The sequence below is a fragment of the Lontra canadensis genome, unplaced genomic scaffold (assembly GCF_010015895.1).
Source record: "Lontra canadensis isolate GAN:19392208 unplaced genomic scaffold, GSC_riverotter_1.0 scaffold16, whole genome shotgun sequence".
In the NCBI taxonomy this organism is placed as follows: Eukaryota; Metazoa; Chordata; class Mammalia; order Carnivora; family Mustelidae; genus Lontra; species Lontra canadensis.
This window is the reverse complement of record NW_022631010.1, coordinates 26211530-26236609: the sequence shown is the minus strand read 5'-3', so window position 1 is coordinate 26236609 and position 25080 is coordinate 26211530.

The following is a 25080-nucleotide window of genomic DNA, read 5'->3' as shown; positions in this document are numbered from 1 at the left end:
TCCCCACCTGCTATGGCTGCCACACGTTTCCCAAGAGTCTGTTCCCACCTTCCACGTGGCTGTGCTGTGAAGGATCTGACGGTCCCCCTGGAAGCAGAGCCCTCTGCAGACCCACGACTGTGTGCCCCTGTGGGTTGTGAGGGCCCATGTCTGTGTGCAGCCACTGCAAGGGTGGGGCGCTGCTGAGTAAGGGATGGAGGCCACAGACCAAGCTACAGTCATGTGGCCAGACAACAGAATCTGGGGAATAGTTTATGTTATTTGCTAATGAAATGTTACTTAGTGATTAGGAGTGTTATATATCACAGTGCAGAGCAACCCTAAATTATCCAACGAAGGGTTTAATATTCCAGGTTGATTTTCGGTACTTTGGGGAGATTTTAATAAGTGCCACCCACACCAAAAGGTCCCATAGGGGTGCCTGGGCGGCTCAGTCATTAAGCATCTGGCTTCAAGCTCAGGTCATGATCCCAGGGTTCTAGGATGGAGCCCCACAGTGGGCTCTCTGCTCATCGGAGAGCCTGCTTCTCCCACTCCCGCTCACCCCTGCTTGTGTTCCCTCTCTCACTGCGTCACTCTCTGTCAAATAAAGAAATAAGATCTTAAACAAAAAAATTTAAAAAAGAAAAAAAAAGTGTCTTGTAGTTAAATATGTTTGGAAAATCGTCATTAACCTCCTTCCTGAAAATTCAAAATGAATGTTCCCGAATTGAAGGCCCTGAGAATTCCACTTTGAAAGAAAACTCTTTTACACAGTTTCAGCCCAAGTTTCCCATGTTCCTCACCCTCCCCTACCTGCTTCTAGAAATCAACAGCCTGAAGGATGGAACTAGTGCTCCTGGAAGCTGTCTTCCAGAGGAACACAGGCTCGCACACACCTGCAGATCTCTGCAGTCATGGGTGGCAAGGGGGTCTCTATTTCAGAGCTATGGAAACCAAGGCTGATGGAAAAAGCCATGTGCCTAAGATTTCCCAGTGGGTGAGGCCTGTGGCCAACTTCAACTCCAGGCATCCTACTGCCAACCTCATTCTCTTTCCACTAAGTCCTGCAGGAGCTACAGCTTCCATTATGCCTGCTTCCTTCCCCAACTCACACACAGTGCAGGGAGAAGGAGTTGGGGCTCGTACTCCAGTGAGAGGTTGTCTCCCTGTCCCTCTCCTTGTGGCCTTTGGTGTCTTCTTCCAGCTTGAAGTTTCCTCCTGAAGTGCTGCCTGGCAGTGCTGACCACAGCCACATCCGGCTCCTGACTGCCTCTGAGGTGAGGTCCCTGGTGAAGAAACATGGCGTTGAGCCAGAGGTCCTCAGTCCCAGCCCTGCGTCCCAATCAAGATGTCATGGGAGACAGAATCTTTTCTTCCCTTTTAAATCCTCACAACTGTTTAGAAAGGCTTTCAGACATTTCAGGATGCCTACCATGCAGACCCTTCTGCTTCTACAGGCCCCTCTGGCCTTCGGGTGTCCCCCCTGCACAGACTGAGTGGGGGTGGTGGGCGCGAGGGCAGCCCTGGTCTTTTGTAGTCCGAGGGCGGTTGTTCCCGACAGCCTGCCCAGTGTCTCCCAGGCCCTGGGGTGGTTCTCTCTCGCCGCTTTCAGAAATGATTTCTCACTTCCCACCGGGCGCATGCCATCCCAGTTTCACAAAGCCCTTTAGTTTTACATCTGAGGGGAAGATCTAAGCATCTGGAGTCAGTGGCAGGTGGAAGCGGTGAAGCAGGCTAGGTGGAAAACTCGTGATGTCGAGCAATTCCTTCACCTGCGAAAGGAGCGGCTTCCCTGAAAGCAGCCACTCCGATGATGGTAGCCCTCAGAAATGAACCCCTGGCATCCGCTGCGGAAGTACAATACTTCTAGAAGGATGGGCGCAGCAGCCACTCTCCTCTGTCTACAGAGTCATCCCCACATGTCCTGCCACCCCAGCCACAGCCTCTCACACCTCAGGACCCTGGCCTCTAATTTCAAAGCGAGAGTGGGCTCCAGCCTTGTAGCTTTTGGGTTTCTGCCTGAACCTGGAGCCAACAGCAAATCACACAGGGTAGTTATTAATGGACAAGGTTGTGGTGATAGGGATATCAACTAAATGAAAGCTAGCTCTGCCGTACACTGAGGTCATTAGTTCTGTCAGTGACATGCTTCTGTTCCAGGCCTGCTTCTGGTTCAGGAGCTGGCTCTCAGACACTCAGTGTCTTTGATTTCCCAGAGTTGAGCCGATTTGTAAGTGCTGACTCACACTGGCAAAACTCACGTGAGATAGATGTATAAATCAGAGGGTCAGTTTGCTAATTTTCCAGGTGAATTGAGAAATTCTCAGTAGACCAAATTTCTTTGTAAGTCTCTGTCTGCCAACACCTTCTCCCATGGCAAGTGATGTAGGAAACCGAAGTTTGAATTGAAGGCTTTTTGATGAGCATAAAAACAGCACAGGGAGTGGTTATATGTTTTGAATGTTCACTAACAGTAAGCCTTTGTCATTCATCCTGATGTATCCATCTACACAGCAAGTTCGGCTCATTAGGAAGTAAGACCATAACACTTGAAATGTATTGCTTGAGATCTCTAGGCTGAAAGTATAGAACACCCCCACACAATACTCCATTTTCTGTGTTGTGTGGCTGAGTCCCTCCCCAGCTACACATGGGACAAACAGCTACCATCCATTTTCCCCATCTTCCTTTTAATAATGAAAGCCCTGAGTTTTTGTCCAGTGTGTAACCACCCATTAAATATTGGTCCTGTGACCTGCTTCCCACCAACAAGATGTGAGCAGGTGTGCAAAGCTTCAGTCATTGGCATTTAAAATGGAATTCCGTGTGCCCCACTTTTCTTCCCTTCTCACCAGCTCAGATGTGGCTAAAATGGCATGAGGCTGCTTTGTCATGCCATATCATGAAGACAACACTGAGAAGCAATGTTTGTGTTCTTGGTACTCTAATGTGCACACACTTTCACTACACACAGTTGTGTACATCACTTCCTCCCCACCAACTTGTAGACTTCCATCCCACCTAAGAAGCCCATGTTCCATTTCCATGACACTTTTTGAAAACCTCTCCTATTCTTTTGATGCAGGAACATCTTTCTCTACTTCTTTACTCTGGGCCAATTTTATGCCTTTATTCTCTTTTTCTCCCCCCAAATATTTCTTCCCCAGCCCTGTCTCTGTCTCTTTCCAATGCTGGGAACAAAAAATCTGTTTGGGGCAGATGGGGGACAGGACATGCAGGGGACACTATGGTTGGAACAACCTTTGGCCCTGGCCTGGCCCTCTTTCCCAGGACAGACCCTGGCAGATATGGGTGAGCCCTGAGGTGAACGTGTTCCAGGAGAGTCTCTCCTGTGGCAGAGCCTGGCGACTGCCGGCATCTCTTGTGGGCATCAGTCAATGCCCAGGGCTCCTCCCAGTCCCCACCGGACTAGCCTACCCACTCAGCTCAGTTGGCTTCCCCGGGCCCTGGGAGAGGCTTGCTCTCTACCTAGGCCCCTTCCCCAAGGAACTAGAGGGAAGAAAGCTTTTAGATAATTACCTTTTACACACAAGATAGTTCCTGTTTGTCAGAATCTTAGTTGGTCACCAAAGCAGTAACTCATGGAGACAGGAGTTTCTGTCCCCTAGTTCTGAGATGAGCTGGGGGTTGGTTCCCTGTCCTTGTCTCTGGGTAATTTAGGCCAACAGCCTGAGGGTGGGAGAGAGAAAGCCATAAAGACTGTGTAATTAGTTTTCTTTATCTTTGTAAAGTCCCAGCTCATCACAAATCTTTCTTGGCCTCTCAACTTCAAAGCCAGATCCTATCACCATTCTTCCTTCCCTTTATTTTTTCCTTATTCCTTTATACCAGGTCAAGTTCAGGCTTTGAAAAAAGGAGCAAAGCTGGGTATGCTTCCTAGTTTCATAAATAAGAAGTAAAACCAGGCCACTCACTTTTCAAATTCCCTTATGTGAGACAAAAGTGTCCCTGAAAACTGGCAGGATAATAAAAAAAGGAAATGTTGGTTTAACTTTTATTTATTTATTTATTTATTTATTTATTTATTTTAATATTCTAGTGGGCAGGTGGAGTTGGAGTGGACGGCAAGCCATACTTGACCTCTGTCTGGTGTTGGGCCGGGACATGGCAAAGGGGCCCTAATTCTTAAGAACTGTAAAGTGCTCACAGCCCTGTGGGGTCAGCTTCCTCATCCCTAATCTCAGTTGCAGTTAAGTCACTCACCTCAAATCCTCCTGCAGAGACTCAGGTTGACCTGGCCCACACCCACTGAGGGCCAAGGGACAGCTTCAGACCTGGAACCATTTTATGGTGCCTCCTTTGCTTTTACTGAGGAAGGCATGGACCCCCGAGCTCAGGGATGTGGTAGGACTTCGGGCTCTCCAGAGGACAGGCTCTTGTGGCTCAGGGCTCTGGTGGTGTTCTGCCTGAGACTCTGTGCCCTGCATGCCACCCCCTAGGGTCCTCCTCTGCTGGGGGATGGGAGAACCCTGTGAGTCCCCAGCCCTCCTCCCCTGCCCTGTCTCTGTCTCTTTCCAATGCTGGGAGGCCTACCCCGTGTGGGGTCATATGTCAGAGCTGGTGCACCAAGCAGAAGTGTGGGTGTACTCCCTGCTCTATGGCATTTGGAAAATTGCATTTCCATCTGTAAAATAGTGAAGTTGTACTCTTAATTTATACCATATGCAATAAACTAAAAAGGAACCAATTACCTTTAACAAAAAAGCAAAATAACGTAACTGTTATTTAAGTGATCCACTGTCTCCCGTCTGTGTCCGGTCCCTGGGAGGCTCTGTGGTCCCTGAAAGGACACCTCCTCTCACCCTTCCACCCCCACCCCCTGGTTTTAACCACACCGGTCTCTTCTCACTGAGTTCTGACTCTTCTAGAAAGGTTGGCTTAGAATCAAGGGGTGTGAAGTACACCAAAGATAGTGAGAGGGGTTCCTTTGAGAACCTTAAAGGGGACTTGAGCTTGCAACTGAATTTAATTTCAATCCATTAAAACCAGGATGAGGTGGGGGTTTTGCTGCTTAGATTTTGTTCTTAATGCACAGGGAGGCGAGTGGTTCTGTCTCTTTATCTGAAACACTGCAGAAAGTTTCCTGGAACGCAAACAAATGTGAATGAAAAATGGATGTTCCCATGGTTGATCCAGCAGAGCCTTTGATCAGTTTGCTGCAAGGGACAGAGGGAAGGAGAAGGGGAAGCAGGATCCATCCCAGGCTGCTTGTAATCACACCAGGGTAAGCAGAGATGGATGGCCGTGCTGTGGGCTCCAGGGAGGTCCTACTCCGGCTCATCAGAAAGATTCAGGGCTATGCTGCTGTCCCCATGATGGTTCTTATCAACATGTGGTCATTACCACCTTCCCCCTCTTTGCCCAATTTTATACTGTAGGCATCGATTGGCTGATGGATTTGTATTTTTCCAAAGATTCTGTTTCCCTCTGCTCAGTGTTGATTCCACCTGGAACAGTGGTGGTTCCAGGTTCCACGGGCACCGGGCTTTTGGTGGGGGGATGTTCATTTCACCATACTTCTGGACTGCTAGGGAGCCATGTGGGTGATTATTTAGGGTCCAGAAGAAGAGAAGACATGTTGTGAGGTGTGGGGAGAGTGCAGAGAATGGAGGATTTGGCAGGGGAGGTTTGAGGGAGGTGCCTTTGCCAACATGGAGACTCTGGGCAGCACCAAAACTTGCTTTCACTCTCTTGTTTTGAAAAGGGTGTAGCCTGGAGCCAAGGCGTTAGAGTGTGTTTGCAAGTAAGGAGAACCCAGAGGCTCTATGGTGGCCATTGCCCTCAAGTGTTGGGTCTCTTTCCTTATCTATGAAAAGAGGATACATATTCTTACTTCACAGAGATTTATTTTGAGGCAAAATCAGAGAATAAAGGTGAATATTGCTCTGAAGAGGATAAAGTAACTGTGTCATATCTACTTTAATATTTATTCCCCTTGAAACTGTTGGATAGCAGGTCGGGCGAGGGGCTGTCCCTGAAACAGGCAGAGGCACTTGCCCAGTCTGCGGGTCCCCCATCTCGATTCCAGGCACAGGATTATTATTGTCTAAGTAGCTGCCCACCCCAGGGGACATTAACTGTTCCCCAGCAGAGGGCATCCAGCTGCCCTTTCTGGCTGACTTGTCCCACACAGCCTTCTTGGGGCATTTCAGTTATCGAAGTGGAAATTATCTACAGTTACGGTGCAGGGAGTGCCCTTGGCCGCCCAGTGTCAGCATCTGACAAAGCAGGCAAAGGTGCCTGTCACCGTTTGGACTCCGGTGTGTGTGTGGGGAGGTCCTCAGAGCCTCCTTCCACTCACTTCTCTATGGGGTGTGACTTTGGGGGCTCAGGAGGCTGCAACGTGACCCCAGGACAGCCCTCTCCACAGGAGTTCCATGGGGTCTTCTTTCCTATACCTCTTTCTTTCTTTCTTTCTTTCTTTCTTTCTTTCTTTCTTTCTTTCTTTCTTTCTTTCTTTCACTGGAAGAGGTTCTACTGACGCTCAGCAGTCAGGTGGCAGGGTGGGTGGCACACAGCAGAGGTGAGAGAAAAAGAAATAAGTATGGAATAACCGGCATGCCCACACATTGAATATTCAGGAAGTGCATGTTGATCACTGAGCTGCTGATGGAATCACTTGCAGATAACTAAGCAGACACATGGGTTGGGGATGGACCGATGGGCTTAAATGCCCCCTCCCACTGTGGTGACTCTTCCCTCTTGCCCTCTAGAGAAGCACTGTTCAGAGAGGGATCTGGCAGCTAACTCTGTGGGGGAGCTACCAGTCACCCTCCTGCCTCCCCTGTGGCTCCTTTTCCAGACAGTTTCTGCTGCTTGTTATCCCCACAGGGATCTGCCTGAGTGCTAAGGAAGCAATAGGAACTGTTCTAGGAGGTGTCTGGCCACCTGGGCTCGGGTGGGAGCCAGGATCTCAGGAACATGTGGGTGGACTCCTGTTGTTCTGTTTAATTTTCCTGCCCCCAAGTGACATTTGATCCTGTAGGAGAGGTCTGGATGTGGCTCTAGGCTGGAGCAAAGGTGGGACTTTCATGGAGACTGTAGGGGGGAGAAACAGGCCAGGATATACAGAGCCATGGCCTGTTCCCCCAAACCCCTCAATGTTCAAGGAGACTCCTTCTCTCTAGGGAGAAGCAGTAGGTACATTAGAGAAGCATTAGGGGCTGCGGAAAGTTTTATTTGGATGGGTCAACAGTTCCAATAAAATAAGCAGAGGAGTTTAGCACTTGGGTGCCAGAACAGTTGGAAATCCCTTTAACAAGAAGTAGCCAGTTGAAAAATCAACACAAATTCAATGTGGCAGGTGAGAGCCTTACCCGAGAACCACCAGCCACAGCTGCCATGAACTTCTGCGGGGAGGAGACAGTGCTGACCAGGAGGTAGCAGCAGCACTGCCCCGAGGTCTGGGAAGCCTGGGGTACTGAGCTTGTGGGAAGGGACCCAATGAATACTGCAGAATTCACGAGATGAGACAGGCCTCCTGGGGACACAGGGCTCTGCAGGACACACCTGCTTTCTGTCTGGTTGACTCCCTAACTTCTCCATGACACACTGCTACGCAACAAGGTCACTGGCGGCCTCACCCTGGGGTCCAGCTCAGGATGACCCAGGTGCTCCCTTCGCAGCTCGTACTGTGCTTTTGGTGGGTGCTCACATCAGGCATGAGCCTGAAACCCCACAATGCTCAAAGCAAACCCAAAGCTGGCTCCCCAGCCCTCCCAGCAGATGCTGTTCAGGAATATCCTCCTTGATTCTAAGAAAAAGAGGAAGCTATGAGTGACTTGGCTGTGTGGGTCCTGTTTTGGGGGTACCCAGACTCAGATCTCCAGATGGCCTTGCCTATGGACTGCTGTCTTTAGTCCTTCTGCCAGCTCATGGGAGCCTTGAGCCCCTTGTTGGCTCTGGCTTCACGGACCCCATTTTCCTACCTGTGGTTTCTCTTTGGCAGCCAGGAATGTGCTCCCCATGTCTCTTTATTCCCTCGAGGTGAGACACCACACCTCTTCCGTCCACAATTTCATGGATCAGAAGTCACACACACCTCACACTTTGCTGTTACATTTAAGACAGAGTTGCTATTTTCTCTCTTGCAAAGGTGCATGTGGAATCTGTGGGTCTCTATGCTGGAGACTTGCCCTAGGAGCAGGTTGGCACAGCCCTCCTCCTGTGTGGCCATTGGTGTGAGGACCCTCATCCAAAGATAGGGGAGGCAAGGGTCAAAAGTGAGGATGGGCAAGAGAGAGTCCTGGGGCCACAGAGCTCAGGATGGCTGTGTTGTTTACAGAAGGAGCAAAATGGCCTTCAGTCGAGAAGGTCTGGAGTGCAGGCAGTGAGAGTCATGTGTGCAAGAAAGTGACACACCCCAGCCTTGGAAATGCAGCTGCTTGGGTTCCCAAGTGAGAAAGGGCACTTAGAGACATATGTAGGGTACGTAATTAATTATGTAACTAGAATAATGATCGGATCAGGATTTGTCTTGTAAGGTGCTGGAAGAAGCAGGAAGTGCCACAGACTTGTCAAAGTCACCCCAGTGGGCACAGGGACGATGGGCTGGTTTCTGCTTCCCACTTTCCAGAGCTCAGCTTGACCTTAGGCGCTTTGGCCAGTTCCTGCCCTTGGCTCTCTGCCCCCAGTTTTCCGTGAACATGTGTTCCTGCTGTTCCCAGACTCCCACCCCCATCTCCAGGCATCCTGCTTGTTCAGAGCCTCCCACATAGAATCTGTACTAGCTCCTTTCTGAAAGGCGAACATGGATACAGACAGAGCACCTGACTCCCTTTAGGACATGGTCTTCCCTGGGAAGCTGCGATGACCCCCACTCTGCTCTGGCCCTCTGAAACAGGTCTGGTCCAGGGGGGTCAGCCAGCCTGTACCCTGAGCTTCCAGGCATTCTTGAATCTGTCCTGCCCTGCCTTTGTGTTCCATGGTGCCCCCAACAGGCCTTGCACACATATGTGGATTGAATGCACACAGGAAAGAGGGAATGATGGTCTAGGGTGAGGAGGGCCTCAGAAACTGGCAGGATCTCAAGTTGGGGGAAACCTTGTAATGTGCTCCCTGGAATCCCTCTGCCCACATTTGCTCTGAGGATGGGGCTGAGCGTATGCCTAGTGTCAGCTGGCGTGTGGGGCGGACAGGCATGTGGGTGGGGCAGACAGACATCTTGCTGACCGCAGACATTCAGTGGAGCCTCAACCCCCACTGACTGGAGGGCCTCGCTGCTCCCCCACGTCCTCAGCCTGTCACTCCGTCTTCCCAGATCCACATAACGGATGACTAATAGGCTCATTTCTCATCTCTTCTTCCGGAAATGGTTTCAGACCTGGGGGGAGGGTGGATCCCACGCGCACAAATGTGCGTTGCTTTCCTTCTTCCACGTGTGCTGCTGGCTGTGTCTGAGGCTGCCCATTTCTAGTACCAAGACAGACGGCAGAGAGTCAGACATTTCCCTTGGCAAGTGTTGTGGTTGTTTGGAATTTAGTTCTACATTGGGTGGTGTGTCTGGCCAACTGTTCAGAACTCTAAGACCTTCAAGGCCCTACACTAGATCAATCAGCAGAGCCTTCTGGAAGCTTGGGGGCTGAAGTCACTTTACGCACCCTTTCTCTTGGAAATCTGAGAGCCAGAGAGTTGGAGCTCTCCATGGGGCCTGTTTGTATGTTTGGCCACTTGCAAATTTAGTGAATGGTGTGAACTGGAATATTTCATTTAATAAACTGTAGGATTGTTCATTTCTGTGCCATTCTGAGCCCCAAATATTGAAAACTCATGTGTACAGGGTTTAAGGGGATTAAAACATGATTCTATAGATAGAACGTTGCAAACACGGAGCCAGGTATTTTTGCTGTCTAGATCCAGGGAGCAGGAAATCAGGGGACGTGTGTATCCTCCGCTCAGTGTCATGGAGCTTCTGGGGGTGGCGGCAGGAACTGGCTAGAGTCCCTTCCCCTAAAGTCACATCTCTGCCACTCCTTTGCCCTGTTGGTCCTATCAATCACTGTGCCACCTCCTTGCCTGCTTTTGTCATGTCTGAGATATCAGAAAATATTGCCAAGGCAGAGTGCTCTGAAGGTGGCATCCTCCCTCGGCCCAGGGGAGGCCCTCCAGGCTGGAGCAAAGTCCCGGAGAGTGGGAGTTTGCATCTTTCTCTGGAAACTGTGCCATGTCTCTCTCTGCTTTTACACTCTCCTTATCACAGCAGCTTCCAAAATCACACAGTGAGCTTCTAAAATCTTGGGTCAGAGAGGTCATTCTCCTGCTCATCCCTGCAATGGGCCCCCATTTCATTCTGCGTAAGAGCCACAGTCCCTCCCAAGGGCCAGTGGGACCTGCCTCTTCCAATCTCACCTTCCCCAACTTCCTCTCGTCCCTCTAGCCTGGCCTCTTGGCTGTTCTTCCAGAACACTGGGCATGGCCAGGTCTTGGGGCCTTTTCATGGCTGTTCCTTCTGTCCCAACATTTTTGCCCAAACATTTGCTCAGCCAATGTCCTTTGGGACTTTCTTTTTTCATCCAACCATTGTATTTGACCTTGTAGAGCCTCCCCTCCTCTCACTCCATGCTTCCTTCCCACAGCACTTACAGTCTTGGAACATAACTGGTTTTTAAGTTATTTATTATGCTTATTCTTCATCAATCCTTGTCAGTTTTTGCTCAGCAGCACATCCTGAGCACTGAGCAGTGTCTGGCCTGTGTTTGTTCAGGTGCGGAATCTTGATGTTTGCATTTGGCTTTGTTGTATCTTATTAGTTCAAGTAAAACCAACCCATGGCAAGTGCTTCAGCAGATGTCTGATATAAATTTATTGAGATTATTTCATACATCTCTTTTTATTCTGCTTTCTACTTTCCTGAGTTTATTCCTTTTTTCTTTAACTTTTGTCATAAGTTGGCTGATAAGCTCGTTCTTTCTCAGACTTCATCCCTTTCCAACGTAATACTAATGCTTGGAAACTTTTCTATTGTATCTGGTAAGTTCTGGTACGTACTGTTAATTATTGTTCAGTGTTAGGTATTGTCACCCTATAGATTATTTAGAAATGTGTTCTGACCAACCCATTTCCCCTTTTATTAATTTGGAATTTATACACTCTATTCGTGTCTTTTTGTTCACACTAGAGATTACAATCTGCGTCCCTCACTTATCAAAGCCTAACATTAATTGATAACTTTACAGAGCGTTTTATTTTCCAAATATATGCTTCAAGTCTTTTTATCATTGATATCTAACTTAATTGCATTGTTTAGAAAATATGACATATGATGCTGACTTTTCGAGTCCCTTTTGAGACTGTCATATGACCCAATACATGAGCAATTTTTGTTAATATTCTCTGTGATCCTGCAAAAATTCATTCTGCCAGTTAATGGGTATATGTTCCGTATATACTCCTTCGTTCCTATTTGGTACTTGTGTTGTTATATATCCTTGCTGATTTATCTGTTTTTTTATATCTCTTTTTAAAATTTTTATTAAAGTCTTTCATCATGATGGTAACATTTTGTTTTTAATCCAGACTGAATATGTTTGTATCTTTACTGAAAAGTTTAATCCACTTACCTTTATTATGATTATTGATATGTTTAGGCTTTTTTCGGCCCTCTTATTTTATAGACTTATTTGTTCTGCTCTCCACTTCCCCATTCTTTTCTTGTTTTGAATGAATGACAAAGACCGTGTTTGATCTTCCCAAGACCAAAGGCTATATTCTAAAACTCATCTATTCCGAGACTATGAAAAGTCCAAAGTGGCATTTCTATTTCAAATCTCAATTTCACACTAAAGATTGATGGATTTGTTTTTGTTTTGTTTTGTTTTTAAGATTTTATTTTGAAATGGTGTCTACATCCCACATGGGGCTTGAACTCACAACACTGAGATCAAGAGTCACACGCTGCACTGACTGAGCCAGCCATTAGCATTTTTCTATTTCCCACTTCTTTCTCTACTTGTTCAGAATAATATTTACGTAATTTACTGGACTGGCTTCCTTGCCGCTTCTCAGGCATCTCTGGGTGCCCTCCCCCTACCACAGAGCCTGTTATGCTTCTCTCTCAGGTACCGTAAGGCTACTCCTTCTCACCTTGTGTTTTTCTTAAATGTTCCCTTTTTAACAAAGCTTCCCTGACCATCCTAATTAAAATATCAGAAACCTCCACCCCTGCCCTTCTTATCCCTGCCTTGTTTTCCCCCCACTTCACTGTACACCCTATACATTTTACTTAATTACTTTTTTTTTTTTTTTAAGATTTTATTTATTTATTTGACAGACATAGATCACAAGTAGGCAGAGAGGCAGGCAGAGAGGGAGAGAGGAGGAAGCAGGCTCCTTGCCGAGCAGAGAGCCCGATGCGGGGCTCGATCCCAGGACCCTAAGATCATGACCTGAGCCGAAAGCAGAGGCTTTAACCCACTGAGCCACCCAGGTGCCCCACTTAATTACTTTTTTAATGTCTGTCTCTCCCACTAGGATGTAGGCTCTAGAAGGGTGAAAATGTGGGCTATTATCTCCTGCCCCATCCCAAGTGCCTGGGTCAACCTGGCTCATGTCCATGGCTGGCGAATGTTTGTTGAATGAATTCATGAAGGAACAAGTGGATATAAAACACCATTCAATGGTCTTGGAGTCAACCAGAGGCTCAATCAGAGTTCTGTATCCCCTTCCCCATGTTGAATTTCTTCAGGATGGTGCCTTTGCCTCAACCACATAGGGAGTGACCATCTTTAATCAATACCAAAGATCACTCCCACCACATCTGCTGGGCAAATACTGCTTTTCAGGTGTGACTCAACCTCTCTTCAGTGCATATGGCTGTTTTACAGGCTAACATTGTCCTCCTTTTGTTCTCTGCCTTCCATCCTTTTTGCTGGTCATTCAGCACTCATGAGCTTTAGTTACATGATGGTACTTCTATCTCTGTGCCCAGCTCCACACTCCCTCTGGGTGAAATATCTGAGTTCGATGGCCTGTCCTCTTTACCAAAGACAGCCCCAGAATTTGCTGTCTTTGCCAAATAAGAAAATGGCTAGGCAATGTTCCTTCCCTTAATGATTTTGAGAGGGTTTTGCTACCATTTTCAAGATTAGTGCTACCAGTCAGGTTAGGAGCTAGAAATGGACCCACCCATAGCTTGTTGGGAAGACACTAGGGATGTGATCATTGCAGGGCTGGGGATGCCAGAGACCAACAGACACTTAGTGTCCTTGTCACCAGTGCCATGCAGACTTGGGACCACTGCAACTGGATGGATCTGAGGGTTGCTGACAGGTATCCAGAAGACCCCTTCCCTCTGCTGACCCCTCAAACCAGTCAGTACAGATTCTAATAAATGCCACAGGTCACATTAGACCTGGCCTCAGTGTGGGGCTAGCACATGGTGAGTGTCTGTTTTAGTAAAATGTCACCCATCCATCTCTGATGCATTATCCTGAAATGCCCCCTAAATTTGCAGTCCAAAATGTGGTATGGTTTCTCAAGGCCCCTAAGAAATAAATGGACTCAGGGTCTATATTCTCTCTTTTAAAGAAGCAAGTCATGTTTTTCTGGCAGACACCTGTGGTTTGTCTCAAAAGAGGACTTTCATGCTCTAGGCTGAAGCAAATGAAGCGAATTACAAACCTATAAGGCTTTCCCCAAGCTTTCTTGCATCTGGATGGAAAAGCACGAGTGCATTTTTGAAAAGGGGCTCAGAGCCAGATTGTGGGGTTTCTCATAGTTCTGAGTTATTCCTGCATTTGGTTCCGAGTGTGATCAGAGCCCAGAATCACAATACTGTAGCCCACTCCAGGGTGATTCTGTAAAACAATTTGGACAATGGTCCCTGGCATCCTGTCATGCGGCATCCTATCTGAGCTATGTGTTGGGTTTCTTAACTGAACCAGACTGGGAACTGGGCCTTGGAGGGGGTGGCAACAACTCCCCCCAACCGGGGATTTATACTGTCTGCTGTTGGGAGATCACAGAGAGAAAATGATTGAGATTTTCATGGACGGGAGTTGAAACTTTAATCACTAGGAAGTCTGTCCAAATAATCTCATGGGAAAAAGCAACACGCAGGGTTTGCAGGGCCTCTGGCTTACTCAGTAACATAGCTAGGACCATGACCTTGAATAAGGTACCTAAGTTTGGGGCCCCTTGTATCCTCTGTGAAATTAGGATCGTGTTCCTCATTGTTGTATGGATGTAGCGGGGTCCTTATAGGCGAAACTCTTGGCACTCTTTGCTTTGTGGTGGATACTGTGCACTTAAATTCCTTACATTCTTGGGGACACAGAGTTGGCATTTCTTTCTTCTCTTGGAAAGCACCCAAAGCAACAGAGAGAAAGAAAAGCTGAAATGAGCCTCCTGTTGATGATTTAGGAACATGTGTCCCTCTCTCTTCCCCCTAACTAACACAGCCTCTTTCTGTCTTTGAACCAGCCACTTTGTTCCTGCCCCAGGGCTTTGGCACCTGCCATTTCTTCTCTCTGTGTTACACTCCTTCCAGTTTTTTATGTCCTCAGCCCTTTCTTGTCCATCATGCTTTATTCTTCAGAGATGTCATCCATCACTGTGCTAGCTATATAGGGTCACTCCCTCACACCATCCTGTCTGGGTTTCTTCAGAGCCTTCATCAGTATAAAGAACTGTTACTTTTCAGTTGTTTACTTTTTCAATGCTTAAGAAGTGCTTAGAGCAGTGCGTAAACACCTGCTATTGTGATTGCACCTCTGTGGGGTGGCAGGGGCTGGAGGGCACAGTGCAGGGCTGAGCAAACAGAGAATGCTCCCGGCCCAGATGCCCTGCCTTGTTTGAATCGTTCCTGTGGATACTTTCAAGCTCATTCTTTTGGCAGGGCATTGAAGGGGTTCTTTTCTCTGTCCTGATGAATTGTAATAGATGTGAGATCCATTATGCCTTGTATGTATGGTGTCAATGGAGCAAATGTAAAGACTTTTTGATACAGACCCAGGCACTAATGAGGTCAGAGTAAGCACCCACACCCACACCCACCCACCCACACACACATACACAGGACTCGGAGAGAGAATGTCTAGGTCCCACAGACAAGCTTTGAAAAATCTTAGGCAAAATGCCACTGCCTCTCCACTGTGCCCCCGACCTCTGCACTGAGGGGCCTCCCAGGGAGCCCAGCCTTCGAGTTGAGCTGAGCAACTTCACACTGACACCTGTCACAGCCCCTCTCCTGGCTCTGAGTCTTGCTTATGAAAGGAAACTTCAGATGGTTTGGTCTGAAAACCAAGTTCTTATGATCTCAGGAACGGGCCTGACTTCATTCGCTGTGGTCCACACATCCTCCTTTTCTTGGCAGGATTCCAGGCACCAGGATGTGGTGGAGCATTGCCCTGGCCGCCCAGGTTTGCTCACCTTTGCGGGTGGGGGTGGGGGGTGGGGAGCTCTGTCATTCTTGAAAGCCACCATTTGTCGTGTCCATGTAACTAACACCTTGTGAGGAGTACTTCCACTTCTGTTTTCTGTTTTACCATTACTAAACCGAGGCTCAGCCAGGTTAGTTAACCTGCTTGTGATCACATACCTTACACACTGAGATGTGAGATATGCTCGTCTGTCCAATCTTATGCTCTTAGCCTCTTTGCTAATACTTCCGAGTTGATAGAAACAAAGCATGTGAAACACAGTGGGCTGGAGAGGCAGTGAGGTTCTGTAGAGAAGGTTTGGGGTCACATCCTGTCACCTTCCATTCACGTGAAGACAGAGGGTCACTCTATTCTGTAGCCCTTTGGCTTATTACCTATAACATAGGGAATGACACCTGCTGTGGTTGTCCAAGGGGTGTCGGGCTGGTTAATTGGGATGGAAGCAGATGTGGTCTGAAAGTTGCTAAGCATCATATAAATATTGATCACTATTATCCTTAGTGGGAATGAAATGTGTCAGCATTGCACACTTAAGGAAATGTTTAGGAAACTCATTGAAACGATATGTTCTTCCATGAGATGAATAGTTGAAAATCTGTTTTATAAACACATTTTTTTCGTTTTCAAATGGGACTCCCTGGAATTAGGGCCTTCACTTTGGCTGCACTTCCCATGTCCTCAGGCTGTGCTGAGACAGGAAATGGGGCTGATGCTGCTTGGGGGTATCACCACAGCTCGGAACTGGGCTCCCAGGTGCAGTGAGGGCACCTGGCCAGGGCAGGTTGGAGCCTCTTCAACTCAAGGAATAAGGAAACAGGGGATTTGCCTTTGAGACTCAGCCCACTTCCAAAAGATCTGAGCTAGAGTAACACCACTGAGGAGGAAACAGAGGATATTCTGCAACTAGAAGGAAGGGGGAAGAAATATGTGAGGGGCGCCTGGGTGGCTCAGTGGGTTAAAGCCTCTGCCTTCAGCTCAGGTCATGGTCTCAGGGTCGTGGGATCGGGCCCCACATCGGGCTCTCTGCTCAGCGGGGAGCCTGCTTCCCCTTCTCTCTCTGCCTACCTCTCTGCCTACTTGTGATCTCTCTCTGTCAAATAAATAAATAAAATTTTAAAAAAAGAAAAAGAAAGAAATATGTGAAAACCTAGGCTCTAGACAACAACTCTGTATGATTCTGCGTTTTCCTGTGAGTGTCCCTGCAGGAAAACCCAAAACATGATGCTTCTCCCCAGACTGCTTTCTGGCTACACGTGCCCCAGGGTACCATGGAGGGCAAGGGAGCCCCTAACAGGGATGTACTTGATGGGCCCCATGCTGCGGATGAGGACAAGATCATGGAGTTAACATCGATAGAAGTTTACCTAACAAGACAAAAATAAACTCACACGCCATTTTGTTGTTTAAACCCCTGAGAAAAGCCAAAGATTTGGTATAAAAACCCAACCGGGTTCATGAGACCCAGGGAGGAGGTTCTTGGGTGAACTAACTTGGCTCCACATTTATACCTGTCCACTGGAAATGTCCCTATAAAGTTCCAGGGTGAGTCTTAAACTCACCACTTCTAAAGAAGAAGCCAGTTTGGACCAGAGAAACAGTTCAGTCTCCCAGTCTATGTCTGTCAAAGGGGTCCATTCTGCCTCCCATGTCCCCGTTGAGAAGCAGGGACAGTGATGGCCTCTCCTGTGGCCCCACCCTGCAGCACGCATCTCTAGAGCTGCGTGTACCTTTCATACACACCCGTTTCCCACCCACCTGGGTCTGGCCTGTGCTGTGATTTTAATAGGTACCCCCTTCACTTCCCTTGTCCCTCACCTCCTGGCTTCCCCAGGCTCGGCCAGCAGAGCCACCCACTGGGACCCTTCTGCTCAGCAGCTTCTATGGCTCCTTTCTCAGCCAAGGCCTCCCCTTGGCCTGTCATGTCCCACTGGTACAGGTCTGCCATCCTGACACATTGATGCCCAGAGCCTCTGAAGACCCGAAGGTGACTCAAGTGACCATACTCTGCTGTCCTGGGTTGGGGGTGGCTATCCAACTGAGGGCCTCTGCCCATGGGGCTACCTGTCATGGAGGCTCCAGCCAGACAAGGCAATGGGGACAATTTATCCAGACTTTACAGACAGGACTCCAAGGGTGGGTCAGAGGTAACAGAGGGGATGCAGAAGGAAGAGGAGATGTGGGGCAAGAGACTGGGGTGCTGCTCTGCCCTTATTTAAGGAGGCTTGTCTGAACCTCCCTTCTACAACCAGGGGAATCTGAGACCCTGATGGAACCCATTCTGGAACCTTCTGGTTTGGACTGCTGGTCCACTTTGCTGGAGAGTGACAGCAGGGAGCCTTTACCTAGAATCTGGGGTAGGTGTTCTCTGGGCAGTGGGGGTGCTAGGGAGGGAGTGGTGTTACAGAACAAACATGAAACCCACCCACTGCATGCAATTTTTGTGACATGGGTCATTCCTGAATCTCCCTGGACTTTTCCCCATCAGTGAAACAGGGGTAGCTCGACCTCCCCTTGGGTGGTTGGGAAGATTAATTACAAACTATGAGAGGGATGTGGCATGTGTTCATGGAATCCTTGCCAACAGACTGCATGTAGTGTCCCTCAATGTGTGCTGTCCCTCAATGCCACCACCAGGTTGCCCCTGAGCACCTGGGGAGTTTTCTTCCTGCTGACCACATCTGCAGTCAGCTTGGTGCCATGGGAGGGCAGTCGGACGATCAGAGGAGCTATTTGCAGGGGCACTGGATTCTTCACGTTGACTGTAGTCTGGCTATTGTATGGACCCAGCTCAGGAATTGTACTCCATGTTCCCTCATTGCAAAGAGTCCTGGCATCTAGGCTGACAATTTCCACTGTTTCAGAGGGCTGCATTCAGAGAGGAAAGATGCCTCGATGAACCCCATGTTCTAGGTGACATTTCCTATTTTGGACTGATGGGGCTGTCCAGAGCTTTGAACAATAGCTTTGAACAAAAACAATATTTGAACAATTTGACTCCCACTCCGCACTCATGCACTGGATGCTGAAAGAGTGCTTGGGAGCAGGGAGAGCAGGCAATTGGAGGGTAAAAGAGAAGAGCCACTGCAGACACTCCATATATTTTAGCAGCCAGCAGCACAGACTTGTAGTTACTGGGTGAGATATGCACATTCCGAAAAATGCACAATGGTCTTAAGTGTGCGAGTTTCTTGATAATTAGAATTTCTGTTTCAAGGTAATTTATTTGAATTTCCTGTCTGTGGGAAGTGCACTGACTTATTTGGAAAATTTAGGCCTCCAAGCAAAAATCCACTAAATGATCCCCTTAGACTTAGCTAATTATAATTTAAGGAGTTCCCTCTGGCAGGACTTTGGCAGTATTTATGCCTTTGGGAAGAGCAAGGGAAGGAGGGCAAGGCAGATAGGAAACAGGGCTGTCAGCAATTCACAGATTCCTCTTTGCACTCCTAGGGGCCATGCTCTCTCTCCCCCAGCTGGCTCCAACTCCACAGACTAAGGGACTGGCTTGGAGATAAGGGGCCCCTCCTGTGGTTTTACTGGGAGTGGATGCAAACACATGTTTCCTGGGTTCCAGCAGGAGTTATTAGCATTGAACACATATTGCTGGATGGGAAAAAGCTGTTAGGACCACTGAGTGCAGAGCTCCTCCTGCTCCCCACCATCTGTGGATTATAGGGAGTCCCTGAGGCTCGTCTCTGCATGGAAGGTGTCTGGAGTAAGGGGCAGGTGGGGTCAATCCTGATAGACATGAGTGACAGCCGTCAGTGAGTAGTTGCTGATGTTGGGGGGAGGGATCTTATGCAAAGGGGCAGCAGGTTCCCACAGGAGGTAACAGATAATAGAAATGGGTGATCCTGGTGGGGAGCCCCAGAACTTCAGGCCATGAGGCAGCTTTGGGAATGCTGGTTCATATATATCCACTCACTGTAAGGGGGCAAAACCAGCTACCATCAAGCAGGCACAGATGGGCACTGGTGTTGGTCTTGATGCTGAAGTTGAGCGTGACGGTCTGTTATCAGGGATTCAGTGATGTCACCTATAATGTGTCCCTGCTTTGCTCAGATGCCCACACTGGGGCATCAGGGACAACATGCTCAGGAGGGTGAGGCCCTCATCCAGGGTCCCTGGGAAGATGAATGGCAGGGACAGGGTTTGGACACAGGTCTGGCTGATGCTTTCTCCTTTGCCTCCTTCAACTGTTGGACAGGACTTGCAGATTCCACAGGTACAGGGGCAAGGAAGCCAGGGCCCTGGTCACCTGGGCTATTGGAGTCTTTGGTGTGAAGATGATTTTATGCTCTGTGACTCTCTGGGACAACAGGGGCCCAGTCTCAAAGTTCTGGATGATATGCCTTACTTCCCATTCTTCCACATGCTAGTCAGGCCCAAAAAGCTGATAAGGGCTGAGCCTACTGCGTCAAGCTCTCCCAGCTATGGAGAGAGGTGAGGTCAATGGCACCCCTCTCACTAACTGCCCACCCATCCAGCCAAAAGATAAAAGCCCAGATGAAACTTTCCTTTGAAATCTGCAACCCATTGTTTTGGCTAGACAGTTCTATCTGCTCATACATAGTGAGGGGACTTGAGGTTTTGTTTTGGGGTTTTGTAGTCCCAGACTTGTGGCCAAGGCTATAATTCAAGTGAATGACCCAGTGATCAGTAAAGTGGATGGAAGCATTTGTCTGAGTGCCTGGAAACAGCCCCTCCACCCTCAAGTGCTCTATCTCTAGGATCCCAAACAGGTGATTAGAGAATGAATTTCAGCTCCGGGAAAGCATGAGAGAGGTTTTCCAAAAGCACTTGACAGTAGGCAGGCCTCCTGGTACAGGGTGAGTGCTCTAAGACCCAGATGAAGCCCCTCTCAAGCTCACTGGCCAAGAGGCCAGTTGTCACTAATGTCCATTTTCCACAAGAATAGAACCCTACCTTTTAGTTTTGATTTTAAGAAGTTCACCTAGGGTAAAGAAGGTGTTTCTCAGCCTGCTTTATGGCTGTGCAGTCTATGTGACTAGTTCAAGGCCAAGGGCTTTAAGTTAAAGTGTCATATGGTGGCTTCCAAATGCCTTGCTTAGAAGACAGTTGGCTTTCAACCTACGTCTATTCCCTATCTCTTGGCTGGAATGTAGAGGAGGTGGCAGGAGCTGGAGCAGTTGTCTTGGATCAGAGGCTGCCTACAGAGAAGAAATGGGAGAAGGAGCTGGGTCTCTGGACTGCTTGGACTTCTCTCCTTCACTAGTCCTGCCTTCTACCATGTTGGTTCATTCTCAGCTCCATGGAGTTTTCTCTAAGGACTCCAGCCTCACCTTGTGGTCACCTCCAATCCAGACAAGAGAGTCTAGCTCTAGGTGATCAAACTCCAGAGTGAGTCTCATTGCCCCTGTGTGGCCCAAGTTGGATTGTGGGTCTGTCCTTGATCTACTCACTATAAGGTGTTAAAAGCTTTGCATGCTGTGCTTATTCATAAGGAAGACAATTCAAGGGGGTTCGCAAAAGCAACTCCTATTTATATCTTTTAAGCCACCGCGTGTCATAGCGAGTGATTCATCACTTCCTTTGTTTGACGTAAGGGATTTGAGGTCCAGGACAAATAGGTGGACTGCCCCAGGATATGTGCCTGTGGGGCATGTGTCACTTTCCTGGCATCCGGGCCCCTTTCTGCTTCAGAGAAACTTGCTGGTGGCCAAGGTGGCCAGGGACACCCTCTTTTTACCCCCTGACATCTGGCACTTTAGGTGTGGGCCTTGGCCAGGGCATGGCTGATGTGGGGCTTACTCTTGGTGGTGATGGCTGGCAGGGACAGCAGCAGGGCTCTAGGGAGACTATTGTCCCCCTGGGTCCCTGTGCTTCTCTGAGCCTGTTTCTGCAGCCTCTCAGCACTTTCTGGCATCCCCCTTTCTCTGCTTGACTCAGCCAAGTCTGTTTCTGGGGTCGGGAACCAAGGATCTGACAGACCCGGTTACTGCAGACAAACACCCTGATATTGGTAGAGACTGGACCTCACCCAGCACTGAGGCTGGCTCAGAGTGGACACTGAGGAAGCCCCAGAGATACAGGAGGGGGTAGGCCTCCTGTTAGTGGCTCTTTCTGGCTTGAGTTGGCATTGCTGATCCAAACATGGGCAAGACCTACAAGGAGCCCAGGGCTGCTGCTGGGCCCAAGGACAGCTGGGCGACTGGCAGACTCAGCTGCAAAATCCCGGGCAAGTCAGGCAAGAAGGTTACCTGGGCCTGCAAATCAGGATATGTCAAGAGGGGACTGAAGTGAGGCCAGACTCAGGGAACTGCAGCCCCCACACTGTGGACAGGGAACTTTGGGGTATCTTGGGGCAGCTGACTGAGCAGCTGTTTTCCCTGAAGATTTCTTTTAAATTTGTCCAGGAAGGCCCTGTTGCAGCCAAGCAATCTGACCAAAATTAGAGAAAATATCAAGCTTGGGAGATGGGTATGGTTTTTCCCATGAAGGCCAGGGTGCTTGAGATGCAAATAAAACCAGGGTCTGTGTGCATGTGTGTTGTGTGTGCATGTGTGTGTGCACACATGCATGCTTGTCTTCTCCTGTACCTGTGTAAGGCCTATAGCCAGTCCCATCCCCTTAGTTCCTTCTTCCATGTTTACACAGCAGGATCTGGGGTGGAGAGGGCCAGGGTTGGATTGGAGAAGGAGGCTGGAGCTGAGGCACGAACAGCCTAGTGTTAGGGAGCTGCCTTCTGGAAGCACATCCTTTCCCTCCCAGGCCTTGGCTGCCTTGGAGATGGAGGTGACATGTGGCTGAGAAAGGCTTAAATGGCTGTCCCACCTGGAATTCTAACAAGTATTCCCTGGGCAGCTGACACCAGCCAAGTGATGCCAGTGATATTACCAGGAGGAGCCTGGGGGGATTCTGCTGGTCTCTCCCATGATAACAGCAGCATTTAGAACTGGATCCAAAGTGAGTGATGGGTAAAGGACATTGTCCTAATCACTGCTCTCATCCTTTATCATCAGCAGAGTCCAGGGCTCTGGCTTGGGGCACAGTGACTGGGGGGCGGGGGTTGTAGCACAGCTGAAGAGCATTCCTGAAAAAGGAAAATCAGATGAGGAATTACGTGAGGTTTCTGCCAGAAAGGCCCAGAATAACCTCGGGACACCTGAAGGTTGAGCTGCTGCACCAAGAAAACACTCCTGCCACCTTAAGATTGACATGAGGTCTCCACAACTTGGAGAGTTTCCCAGGTCTGCTGTCTCCTAGAATCTCTTGGGGAGCTGATGGAACCCACCCCAGAGGCTCTGATTTATTTGGCTACAGTGTGGCCTGGGCAATGGGATGCCCAAAGTGCCTGTAGGATTCTGGGGGTGGTGGCCAGGCAGGGAACCAGTGGTTAGGCTGTTTGCCTTCCTTGGGCCAGGCATGCAATTCTGAACCTTGACCTCCTGTTAGAGTCACCTGGGTTGTCTTCCAAGAAATTCTGTAGCTGGCTCAGCCTGAAAGTTCTCACTCAACCTACCTTATCTGGGGCCTGGCACTGCCTGGGGTAAGGCCCACTGGGTTCCAGGATTTGTGACCTTCCTCCTTTGGTAGGTTGATTTGTCACACAATTGAATGAAAGTGCCTCCTTTGATCTCTGGTTGAACTAGAGGCCAGCGGCCTCGGGCTGAGCACTTAGAGATGTTGGAATGACATGGAAAGAGGCACCATCTGTATGCTCCCTCGCCTATGCCTTTGCTTCTTCTTTATAACACCTCTCCCATACTCTGGGCTGGCCTTAGGACCAGTTTTGGTCAACAGGATGTGGCAAAAGTGGGACTCAAGTGGCCCATGTCCTTTTTTTCCCTCTTTGAGCCCAATGGGCGATGTGCTACATGAGCAAGACTGAGGTGGGGGTGGGGGATGGGGAGTTGCTGGAGGATGAGCGCTCCGTGGCAGAAAGCAGCCCCAGCCTGCCAGCAGGAGAGCCCGGATGGGGCTGGTGCCACCTACCCGATTGCCAACCACAGAATCGTGAGACAGATACACATAGGTGCTTGTTTCAAGACCCTGATGTTGGGTGGTTTGCTAGGCAGTGAAGGGACAGCAGCTTGGGGAGGGCTTGGGTGCCGGCCTCTACCTCGCTGCACACAGGTCAGTGCAGGGGGTCACTGCCATTTCCGCAAAGGCTAAGTGCTGCTGCTGTCCACCACCACCCAGATGGCTTGGTCCCAAGTCCTACTGAAGCAGCTCTGGGGCCAGGTGTGCCTGGGATGGACTTGGGTCTGCTCTGGGTGAGTCACAGGGGGAGCTCACACTCCACTTCTCTCTGTCATTCTGCAGTTAAACTGGTGCCAGGCAAGGGTCAACAGGGGAGGGTCTCTAGGCAAGACCTTCATTTTACAATCAATCAGGCAGGCATTTTCCCAATTCCAGTGCCAGCAGATGCTGTGGGACTCTCATAATAAAGGATAATAGTTAAGAAGTGGAATAACCCTGGACTTCTATTCAGCATGTTTTTCCCAGTGAAAACCTAAACAGACATTTGATGTCTGGCATTGTCTTTTCAGAGAAATTCTTCAGGCATGGTGTTCTGGATGGCTGTACTTGCCCCTAGGCACCAGGTGCACCTGAGTGCAGTGCGAGGCAATCCAGCTGAGCCAGGGATTTGCAGTGGCCTATGAACTTGGTTCTGAATGCTGCAGGGGAAGCTGCTGCTATTGGAACACAGTGTTTCCCAAAGGCCTTTCCACCTGGGGAAACTTTAACTGTCAGCAGCACATGACAATGGAGAGCCTCTTAGTGGAAGGAAAAAGTGCTTTTGGAGTTGTTTTCTTTTTTTATTGCTGCTTTTGCTCTGTGTGTGGGACACAGACTGCAGAGGAGAAACAGTTATGGGGTTATGGGAACCACAGAGATTCTGCTATTGCTTAGAACATTCTGGAGACCTTCTTCAGGTCTATAGAAACCGTGACATGTTGGGCCATCCGAGTTCCAGCTGCCAGGACCTGAGACTCTGCCTGCTCTTCCTGGCTTGGGGTGGGCAGCCGTGAGTGGGTTAATACCCTCAACTAGTGCTAATGGGAGGTGGACAGAAGACTTGGCCACCTCACCCTGGGTCACTGAGGCCCAGGCTTGATGAGTCACTCCTTGTTCACACACCCCTGTGCTGGACCCTCTCTTTCCTCACCCGTCCCTTCCTCTGCCTGGGCATGTCTGCTAACATAGCTTCTTGCCTTGGATCATATCCATGATTGGCCATGATGGGGTGCGGGGGTGAGCCACACTAAGAGAACTGGCCATCTCATCTGAGTGTTAGATTAGATTTGGGGAAATCATTTCAAAATATTTGGTGCCCCTGTTAGGGTTGTGTGAGGATTAGTTTTATGTGTCAATCTGACTGGGATAGGAGACACTCAGATATCTGGTCAAACATTTCTGGGTGTGTCTGTGAAGGTGTTTCCACCTGGGATTAGCATTGGAATCAGTAGGCAGAGTAAAGCAGATTGCCCTCCCTGATGTGGGTGGACCTCATCCAACCCATTAAGGGCTGGATGAACAAAAAGTGGAGACAGGACAAATTTAGTCTCTGTGCTTGACTGTTCAAGCTGGGACCTCCTTCTACTCTGCCCTTGGAGCAGAACTGGGACTTATCCCATCAGCCCTCCTGGGTCTTGACTTCTCAGCCTCCACAATCACATGAGCTAATTACCTGAGTAATCACATGAGTAATTACTAATTACTTATAAAAAAAATC